Consider the following 11690-nt stretch of genomic DNA (forward strand, 5'->3'; position numbering starts at 1 on the left):
CAGAAAAAGCTTTCAACAAAATTCAACACCCATTTATGATAAAAACCCTTCAGAAACTAGGCGTAGAGGGAACTTACCTCAGCATAATAACGGCCATATATGACAAACCCACAGTCAACATCATTCTCAATGGTGAAAAACTGAGACCATTTCCTCTAAGATCAGGAACAATACAAGGTTGTCCACTCTCACCACTATTATTCAACATAGTTTTGGAAGTTTTAGCCACAGCAATCAGAGAAGGAATAGAAATAAAAGGAATTGAAATCGGAAAAGAAGAGGTGAAACTGTCACTGTTTGCAGATGACATGATACTATACATAGAGAATCCTAAAGAGGCTACTAGAAAACTTCTATAGCTAATCAATGAATTTGGTAAAGTAGCAGGATGCAAAATTAATGCAGAGAAATCTCTTGCGTTCCTATACACTAATGATGAAAAATCTAAAAGAGAAATTAAGGAAACACTCCCATTTCCTATTGCAACAAAAAGAATAAAATACCTAGGAATAAACCTACCTAAGGAGACATAAGACCTGTATGCAGGTCTCAGGGTGTACCAATGGTGCACCCTGAGAAAACTCAGGATAAATAGGCATAGGACACTGGCCCCAGATAGCTGAGGTGCATACTGAAGGAATGATTTCAGTGAGCCCAGACTCTTGCATCTTCCCACACATGGAAAAGCACTAATATTGAGCTGCATGAGCTCTTTCTATATTTTGGAGATTAATCCCTCGTCGGTTGCTTCATTTGCAAATATTTTCTCCCATTCTAAGGGTTGTCTCTTCGTTTTGTACGGTATATGATATCACTTATATGTGGAATCTAAAAAAAGGGTACAAATGAACTTATCTACAGAACAGAAATAGAGTTACAGATGTAGAAAACAAACATGGTTACCATGGGGTGAGGGATGATGGAGGGATAAATTGAAAGATTGGGATTGACATATACACACTACTATCTATAAAATATTAACAGGTAACTAATAAGGACCTACTGTATAGCTCAGGGAACTCTACTCAATACTCTGTAATGACCTATATGGGAAAAGAATCTAAAAAAGAGTGGATATATGTATATGGATAACTGATTCACTTTGCTGTACTACACCTGAAAGTAACACAGCATTGTAAATCAACTATATTCCAATAAAAAAATTTTAAAAAGAAAGAAAAGCACTAAATTCCTTAATTTAAGATATCTAGTTTTCTTTAATTTTTAACAGTAATCTTTTGATGTGCTGAATACCTGGTCTTTGTCGCAAAAACTCCTATATATCCTGGCTCTCCCCCTCACCTCTTCGGAGCGGTCTCTCAGGTAACTCTGAGTCCCAGGCTTAAGTCCTCAGTTTTTTCCGCTGAATAAAACACATCACTCAACTTTTAGGTTGTGCATTTTTCTTCAGTCGACAGTGGTTAGAGACCCCTTGCAAATGATGACAAGATCTACCTTCCCAATGAGATTCCAGTTCAGTCTTTTAATCTAATCTATTTTTAAAAACCATATCCTCCACGCTGACTGTTCAGGACCTAGTAACTGCAATTGCTCAATATTTCTACATAATAATGTTTTCCCCAATTGCTTCATTATTCTTATATCTTTTTTCCTACCTTTCATGATAACTTTGAATAATCTTTGTAGCTACAATAGGGCCTTCCTGTTTAATCTCCTAATAATCTCTATTCATCTTTAAAAGCTCTAACTGATATGAGCCCTGAGTCCTTTAAAAATTTCCATTAAGAAAGCCTTTTACAATGTTTACAAAGCACTTCCAATCTCTCACCATATCCTGTGACCAGAGGCCAGATGGATAATCTTATTTGGATTATGAAGGTCATCTGAGGGGGTGTCTGCAACATAGGACAAAATAACTGAGCCAGGTTTCATGTGTTGATGTCTCGATCAGTTGCAGATTTTAATCAGAATTGTCCTTTCATTCTCATTTAGTAGTTCTCCATCCACCCACTCTATTAGATTCAGGCAATATTGGGGAGCCTTACGGTTAGAAGACTAATTCTTGGGTTTTTGGTTCTTTTTGTCATGAAGCTGAGCTCCCAATAATTCGTTCATGAGGATGGACTAAATTAAATGGAATTAAAAAGGCTCAATTCATCAATCTGACACAGTTGCAAACATGGGCATGTTTCATGAAGGATATCATGGTTCAAACATAAGCCTTTTGTCTTTGATCCTCAAATCCCTTGAGCATTTAGTATTTGTGCCATCCATCCACCCCTCTTCCTTTTCCTGGACCTCTGGTACCTTGGATCTCCAGTCTCTTGTCTGAGCTGCCCAAGGCTTCAATGCTCCTTGACTTCTGCCAGTTCTGCCAGACTCATAAATCAAACCCACAATTCAGGTCACTCTCATCTTTTTTCTTCCAGCTAACCCACCCCCTAGAATTTATGGAAAGATCTAAAGAGTATATTTTTTTAAATGTCTATTTACAAATGTTAATGGAAACAGGGCCCTGGCACGTCCTGCCCAGTCTCAAAACTGACACAACAAACTCTTCCCAACCTCTCCTAAAATCTCTCAATTAGAGCCCTTCATAGGAGGGGTAGAATCCTGTGTTATCTCTCCCCAGGCCTCCTCATTTGAGGACCCTTGATTTACAGCACCAACATGAACTATTATCAAACTCTTCCTCTGTGCCCAAACCATAGATCAAAAAAAGTCTAAATTGTAGAGAGAGTGTAAACTTGATAAGGAAAGCATGCATACTTCACCTCGCCTTTATTATTGTTGTGTTTACAATGGTTGTAACTGTCCCTGGCCAGAAAGCCTTCAGACTCTCCTTCTAAACAAAAGCATTCCTTACCCAAGATAAGGGTATAATGAAAAACCAAGCTCTTTAGCCTCATTCAGATTCTTGCTTGATTAAGATTGGAAAGAGACAAATTTTAAATGATCTTCTACCTCTTAAGGTTGATTTCCAGCAAAGTTAACCCAGTTCTCCCTAAGCATTCCCTTTTAATTGCCCAAGAGTAGCAACTATAGCAAAGCATAAATATACTTAATATACAAAACAAGCAACTTAAGTAAGACCCCTCCCCCAAAAAAGGATTTTTCTCCACACAAATAGGTGATTTCAAGAAGCAGTAAAATTTCATTTGAGATCCATTGGTAAAATTATGATTATAATTTAAGGAAGGAGGACTTCTCAATATTACTTATGTATGTAAAGGATAATATTTGAACATAAGGGTGTAGAAAGAAAATGGGAAAGAGGGGTTAATAGCTCCAAATGGGTGTTAACAGTATGGAGAAAATTTAGTTTCTCTAAATGAGTTCTAGTTTTCTAGCCTTAGACAAATTACTCCTCAAGTACTAAGATATCTTCCGGGTGAGAACACTGAACCCTTGTTGGTGACATTTGAAAATTTGAAAATTCATGGAGGATCTAAGACATAAAGAGACTAGATGGGTATCAGTATCAGAGGTAATTTTCATACCATCTGAGCTGACCAAAACAAGAAACAGACTCTCTCAGGAAGTAGTGAGTGTCCCAGAGTTTGCAATCTACATACCAGGATTTGAATTATATAGCTGTTTTTCTTACTGACTCTTAGTAACTTACAATGTCCATGAAGACTTCAAACAATCTCTCTCTCAGCTATTGCTCAATTCCCTATTATACAGTAGGGAATTTATCATTATTGTTGTTGTTGTTTTGTAATAACATTTACAACATTTTCTGTGTTTCAAATTATTGTCTTCATTCTGTTTAGTGCCTGAACTGCTACTTTCTCCTCTTTCTCTTTGCTCTAAACTGGTAAATATTAACTTCCTTTGTACAGATATGTCCTAAAAAAGGGTGCACCTGGTGAATCCATGCCAGCTGGACCTCCTTGCATTGAGTGACATACCGTTCCTTCCCCCTCTTTCCTGATAGTACAGTTCAATGGCGTCAACTCCTCTTCCGATGGTTTGAGATACATGTAAAACAGGCTACTTACATTTCTTCCTTGGGTGAAATAATACATTATCAGGGAAATAACAGGATTTGATTTAAGAAAACACATCTTAGTCTTCATTGCCCTTGTCAAAAAGTTGGGCTTTATCTCGTGATAGTTTGGGTTTAGCTAACGAGTGTCGTTAGAAATTGGATAGGCATAAGATTCTCCATCCGCGTCATCCACCCTGCTGATTGTCTTAATAATTGATTAATTTTTCCACCTTTAAATTTTCTTTCTTTTACTCTTCTTTGTTGTGCTTATATTTGTTTTCTACCCTCTACGGTCATCTGAATGGTCTTCTTTGCAACTAAGGCATTTCCCAATTTATCACCTAATAAATTCTACTCATCTTGCATGTCCTTTAGTGACCTAGACTGTGTGTACAGTGTGTCTTTCACAAGCCCTTAGATTTGGAGAATATTTTATATTTTACAAATTTCTTCCACCCTGTTCCTGCACACAAAGACAAGAGACCAAATGTGAAGACGCTGGACAAGGATTATAGATCCCACTCTGAGCTGCCTTAGAGTATAAGTAAGGAGCCCATCTAAAGAGCAACTTTCTGATTTTGTTTGTAACAGCTCTAGACTATATATCATAAAGTCACTATCATCAAACATTTCTCCAGCTCCAGCTAAGTTCAGGGCCTTGCCCAAAAGTTTGTGAGAAAGTAGATTATAAGAGGAAATTTACTTCCTGATGTCATTGGACTATTGTTATAAGATGAACCCATTTATATGGGCAAACTGAAGAGATCAACAAAAATAACACCAAATGTCATATATCACACAGATGGGAAAATTCTATATGTTATGTTTGGGACTCATCTTTTAGGCTCCTTACATGTATGTTTTGGGCCTTTTGTGTGTCTCAGACATTACCTTCCATTCTATTTTCTTTATTCATAGCCACTGGGATGACTCCCTGTGGATCTTTGGTTTCAGAATTGACCTTTGTGAAGCTGCCTCAATCATCATGCAGATTATTTTGCCCCCTCTCTTTATCAAAGTCCATTATGGCAATCTCACATCTGGGATTATGAAGATAAGATTAAAAATAAAGAGCTTTTGCTCTTCAAGAATGGAATTTCTCAGGACAAGTCTGACGTGTACCCTAGTTATTAAATAGATATCAAAAGAAACAGAAAAATGGTCGGCAACATTTCATTCTAAAAGACACTGGTAGAAAGAATGGCTTAAGTTGTCTTAATTCTTTAAAAAACGTTTTCCTGAGTGTGATTATTGTCTTAATGCCTTTTAAAATACTTTCCAGTATATAAAAATACCAGAGAGAGTTATAAGGAGATGTGTATTAGGATTTGACTGAAAAAGGCCAAGATGGGAATATGCTAGTTTGAATCATAAGAAATTTTCTTTTTTTTTTTTTTAATTTTTATTTTATTTATTTATGGCTGTGTTGGGTCTTTGTTTCTGTGCGAGGGCTTTCTCTAGTTGCGGCAAGCGGGGGCCACTCTTCATCGCGGTACGCGGGCCTCTCACTATCGCGGTCTCTCTTGTTGCGGAGCACAGGCTCCAGACGCGCAGGCTCAGTAATTGTGGCTCACGGGCCCAGCTGCTCCGCAGCACGTGGGATCTTCCCAGACCAGGGCTCAAACCCGTGTCCCCTGCATTGGCAGGCAGACTCCCAACCACTTCACCACCAGGGAAGCCCAAGAAATTTTCCTTTTTGTAGATCAAAAATAATTGATAATGTGCAATTGAATATCTGAGGAATGACAGAAGTGGCCCTTACAGGAGGACAGATGCCACAACGTTCGAATTCCAGCAAAATTCCTGGTGGGGGCTAACTTAAAGTATAGTAATTTAATTAGACAGAAAGGTTCATGAACTGGACATTAAATAGGAATGGTACCGACCCATGAGAAAAATGAAGGAAGCTCCAGATGCTCACAAAGGAAAAAAATAGAAAACACATGGAAAGATATGTTTTTTGTTAAATGATTATAAGCACAGTAATGATGCCATCAAACAAGACAAAAGTCTATTACTTTGTGTGGATAATCTGGTGTTTGTGCTTGAGATATAGAAATCAATGTTCCTTTTTATTTTTCTTCCATCTTTCAAATAAGGAAAAAAACCAGCCATCTGTAAAGGGAAAGAGAAACCCAAGATTAGGGCATAATAAACAGAAACCAGTAGTTTGCCTCAGGGGAGCAGGATGTGTAGGGAGTTTTGGTGGACGAGGACTTTCCATTTTTTGTTCATACATTGTTTTCTACCTCAAGCATGTGTTTTTGTTTGTTTGTTTGTTCATTTGTTTGTTTTTGCCACACAGTTTATGGGATCTCAGTTCCCCAACCAGGGATTGAACCCAGGCCACAGCAATGAAAGCCCAGAATCCTAACCAATAGGCCACCAGGGAACTCTCGAGTTATTTTTACAATAAAAGAAAAATGAAGATTGTAAAATTTCCTTCTGAATTAAATGGGAAAACCTGCAATAGTGAGAGAGAGAGAGAAGAGAGAAAGAGAATGAGAGTTTAACTTTTTTATTTAAATAAGGAAATCAAACCTTATTTCAAAATAACACCAAGAAGCTTAAATGAAGTAAACTCCTCAGTGCGATACTGCAAAAAAAATGTTCACATGATGCATTTGCAACCACCCGTCACCCAACCATGATCCATGAGCTGTCAACATGTCAGCAACTGGCAATGAAAATCCAGGCTTGTAAAAGTGGTCTGTTCTCCTTAGTTCATGCTGAGACCTGGAAAGAGACAAGATAAGATCTGAGATCTCCCTGTGGAATGTAGCACAAAGAATGTGAAAGTTATGCTAGAAAGACTCTTATTTGGTGTCTGTCTTTTCAGACAATGGGAAATAATCAAATTGAAAAAATAACTGAACATTTACAAGGACAAATAGATTTTACAAATGCCTAGATTCTCAAAATAAACTCATGCTATTGTATGCTATGCACATTGTGTCCCACAGCACTCAGAGACTGGAAGTAAACCACACATTGATTTTTTTTAAGTGGTAGAAGGAAGGATTTATTACTTGCAGCAAGTATGGAGAACACAGAGGATCTTTCCCAAAACAGTCTTTACACATTGATTTTGAGGAATCTTTGAGAAGAAGAGATGCTTAATAAGAGATGTTGAGACAAGCAAATGCCATTCCATTTTCAAGTTTCTGCAAATCATAGAACGGGTTGTTCGAAAGACCTTTTGTGGACCCCTAGAAAAAGAGCATGGGACCACTTAGGCCAAGTCATGTCAAATAATTTAACTTTTTATTTTTGCCAGATTAGTTGATCAATGAAATTCAGTAGGAAATGAATCTGGATTTCAGCAGGAAAATTGAAAAGAACTCTCATAATAGCTTACGAAGAGAATGTGGAAATATAGACCGAATTCAATGACAATTGCCAAGGCATGCCTCATTTCCAATGATAGCGTCTCACTTCATCAAATAATAATAAACACTTCACCCCAAATTCAAGCTGAGACCTTGGATAAAAGATGGGCTACAGGGGCAGTTGGACAGACTGCCCCTCTGTCTGTGGGGCAGATCCACTGGGTAGTCTTTTCTGCAGATACTCAAAGCACCTGGAGTTTGCTAAGGAGGAAGCACGATGGCTAACTTGGACTCAAATTAAAGAGCCATATATCTCAAGTTGATGTTAAATCTGAACTTGAGGAACTCCCTCTTGCATACGATGACAATAAAGATATAGGTATGACTGGAGGAGGAATATGACCTTAGGAACAGGCATGCAAAGACAGGAACAGAGAATATCAACACAGGGACCGGGAAACCATTTGAGGAGTGATGGAAATGACCCCAGGAAGACACATGCCACTATACTAAAAAGGGACTTAGTCATTCAGATCCCAGCAAATTTCCTGGTGGGGCTGAGATATCTAACTTAAAGAATAGTGCTTAATTATATCATCAGGCAAACATGACCTTGGGGGAAATACGGGCTATAACTCAGAAAAGGAGTATGACCATTTCACATCCTGGGCTGGTTAAAAAGCAGCTAGATCTTGAGTTAGGCTCTGATGATGTACCTTTCAAAAGAATATTGAATAATTGGAAAGCGCTTTGAGGAGAGCAGCTATCCTGAGGGTAGAACCAGAATTCAAATCACATAATGAAGAACATCAGTTCTGAGTGGTGGGTTCAGTTCCAGACCACCACAATAAGGCAAATATTGCTATACAGCGAGCCACACAAATTTTTGGTTTCCCAGTGCACATAAAAGTTATGCTTACGCTATACTGTAGTCTATTAAGTGTACAATAGCATTATGTCTAAAATGTAAATATCTTAATTTAAAAATATTTTATTACTAAAAAATGCTAACCATGATCTGCCTTCAGCAAGTCATAATCTTTTTGCTGGTGGAGGCTCTTGCCTTGATACTGATGGCTGCTGGCTGATCAGAATGGTGGTTGCTTGATGCTTGGGGTGGCAGTAGCAATTTCTCAAAATAAAACAACAGGACTTCCCTGGTGGCACAGAGGTTAAGAATCTGCCTGTCAATGCAGGAGACACGGGTTCGAGCCCTGGTCCGGGAAGATCCTACATGCCGCGGAGCAACTAAGCCCATGCACCACAACTACTGAAGCCCACACACCTAGAGCCTGTGCACTGCAACAAAGAGAAGCCACCGCAATGAGAGGCATGCACACGGCAACGAAGAGTAGCCCCTACTTGCCGCAGCTAGAGAAAGCCCGCACGCAACAACAAAGACCCAATGCATATACTCCAATAAAGATGTTAGAAAAAAAAAAAAAAAAGACCCAATGCAGTCAAAAATAAATTAACTTATTTATTTATAATAAAATAAAGCAACAGTGATCTTTGCCATATCAATTGACTCTTTCTTTCATGAACGATTTCTCTACAGCATGCAATGCTATTTACAGAATTTTACCCACCACAGCACTTCTTTCAAAATTGGAGTCAATCCTCTCAAAGCCTGCTGTTGCTTTATCAATGAAAAGTGTATGTCATATTCTAAATCCTTTGTCATTTCAACCATCTTCACAGCATCTTCATTAGGAAGAGTTTCCATCTCAAGAAACCACTTTCTTTGCTCATCAACTCCACATCTGTTAAAGTTTTATCATGACATTGTAGCACTTCAGTCCAATCTTCAGGCTCCACTTCTAATTTTAGTTCTCTTGCTATTTCCACCACATCTGCAGTTAATTCCTCCAGCGAAGTCTTGAACCCTTCGGTCATCCATGAACGTTGGAATCAACTTCTTCCAAACTCCTGTTAATGTTGATATTTTGACCTCTTCCCATGAATCACAAATGTTCTTAGTGGCATCCAGAATGGGGAATCCTTTCCAGATGGTTTTCAGTTTACTTTACCCAGATCCATCAGAGGCATCACTATCTATGTCAACCATAGCCTTGCAAAATGTATTCCTTTTTTTTTTTTTAACATCTTTATTGGCGTATAATTGCTTCACAATGGTGTCTTAGCTTCTGCTGTATAACAAAGTGAATCAGCTATACATACACATATATCCCCATATCTCCTCCCTCTTGTGTCTCCCTCCCACCCTCCCTATCCCACCCCTCCAGGTGGACACAAAGCACCGAGCTGATCTCCCTGCGCCATGCGGCTGCTTCCCACTAGCTATCTATTTTACACAAAATGTAATTCTTAAATAATCAAACTTGAAAGTCAAAATGAATCCTTGATCCATGGGCTGCAGAATGGATGTTATGTTAACAGGCATGAAAACAACATTAGTCTTGTACATCTCTATCAGAGCTCTTGGCTGACCAGGTGCATTGCCAATGAGCAGTAACATTTTGAAAGGAATCTTTTTTTCTGAGCAGTAAGTCTCAATAGTGGGCTTAAAATATTCAGTAAACCATGTTGTAAACAGATGTGCTGTCATCCGGGCTTTGTTGTTACATTTATAGATAACAGACAAAGTAGATTTAGCATAATTCTTAAGGGACCTGGATTCTCAGAATGGTAAATGATCACTGACTTCAATTTGAAGTCACCAGCTACACTAGCCCCTAAAAAGAGAGTCACCCTGTCCTCTAAAGCTTTGAAGCCAAGCATTGATTTCTCTCTAGTCATGAAAGTCCTAGCTCGCATCTTCTTCCAATAGAAGACTGCTTCAACTACAGTGAAAATCTGTTGTTAAGTGTAGCCACCTTTGTTAATTATTTTAGCTAGATCTTCTGGATAAAGATCTTGCTGCAAGTCCTACATCAGCCCTTGCTGCTTCACCTTGTACTTTTATGTTTTGGAAATGGCTTCTTTCCTTAAACGTTATGAAGGAACCTCTGAGAGCTTCACCTCTCTCAGCCTTCACAGAATTGAAGAGATTTAGGGCCTTGCTCTGGATTAGGCTTCGGCTTAAGGGAATATTGTGGCTGGTTTGATCTTCTATCCAGACCACTAAAACTTTCTCCATAACAGCAATGTCTGTTTCACTTTCTTATCATTCATGTGTTCACTGGAGTAGCATTTTTCATTTCCTTCAAGAACTTTTCCTTTGCATTCACAACTTGGCTAACTTTTTGGTCCAAGAGGCCTAGCTTTTGGCCTCTCTCGGCTTTTGACTTGCCCTCCTCACTAAGCTTAATCATCTCTAGCTTTTGATTTAAAGTGAGAAACTTAGAGACTCTCCATTTCCCTTGAACACTTACAGGTAATTTTAGGGTTATTAATTGGCATATCAATATTGTCGTGTCTCAGGAAGTAGGGAGGTCCAAGAAGAAGGAGAGAGCTAGGGGAACAGTCGCTTGGTAGGGCAGTCAGGGCACACACATCTTTTTTGTTTTTTAATTGAAGCTGATTTACAATGTTGTATTAGTTACTGGTATACAGCAAAGTTATTCAGATATATATTTTTTTTCTTTTTCATTATAGTTTATTACAGGATATTGAATACAGCTCCCTGTGCTATACAGTAGAACCTTGTTGTTTATCTATTTTATAATTAGTAGTTTGTATCTGCTAATCCCCAAATCCTAATTTATCCCTCCCTGCCTTTCCCCTTTGCTAACCATATGTTTGTTTTCTATGTCTGTGAGTCTGTTTCTGTTTTGTTAATAAGTTCATTTGTATCATATTTTAGATTCCACATATAAGTGATATCACATGATATTTGTCTTTCTCTTTCTGACTTACTTCACTTGGTATGATAATCTTAGGTCCATCCATGTTGCTGCAAAAAACATTGTTTCATCCTTTTTATGGCTGAGTAATATTCCATTTTGTGTGTGTGTGTGTGTGTGTGTGTGTGTGTGTGTGTGTGTGTATCTCACATCTTTATCCATTCATCAGAACACACACTTCTTAAGTTCACCATCTTATATGGGAGTGGTTCATGGTGCCCTAAAACAATTACAATAGTATCAAAAATCACTGATCACAGATCACCACAACAAATATAATAATAATGAAAAAGTCTGAAACATTGCAAGAATTACAAAACGTGACACAGAGACACAAAGTGAGCAAATGCTGTTGGAAAAATGGTACCAACAGACTTGGTTGCCGCAGGGTTGCCACAAACCTTCAGTTTATTTAAAAAATGCAATATCTGGGAAGCACAACAAAGTGAAGTGCAATAAAACAAGGCACGCCTATATTTTTCTCAAAACTTCCCTGTATTTTTAAAATTGCTTCCCTACCCAGGACATAAATGTAAACAAAGATTTAGTTATAAGCATGTTCAGACTCGGCAGAACAACGTTTATAATTGGAGGTTCAGA

The 11690-nt window shown here is 38.2% G+C and overlaps 1 long non-coding RNA gene across 2 annotated transcripts in view; it reads left to right on the forward strand.

Annotated features, from left to right (window-relative positions):
• LOC309650789 overlaps positions 1-11690 on the forward strand; it is a 381028-nt gene that overhangs the window by 343376 nt on the left and 25962 nt on the right. The gene's annotated exons all lie outside the window — the stretch shown is intronic.

Source organism: Balaenoptera physalus (assembly GCF_965194825.1).
Source record: "Balaenoptera physalus genome assembly, chromosome: 20".
Lineage (NCBI taxonomy): Eukaryota > Metazoa > Chordata > Mammalia > Artiodactyla > Balaenopteridae > Balaenoptera > Balaenoptera physalus.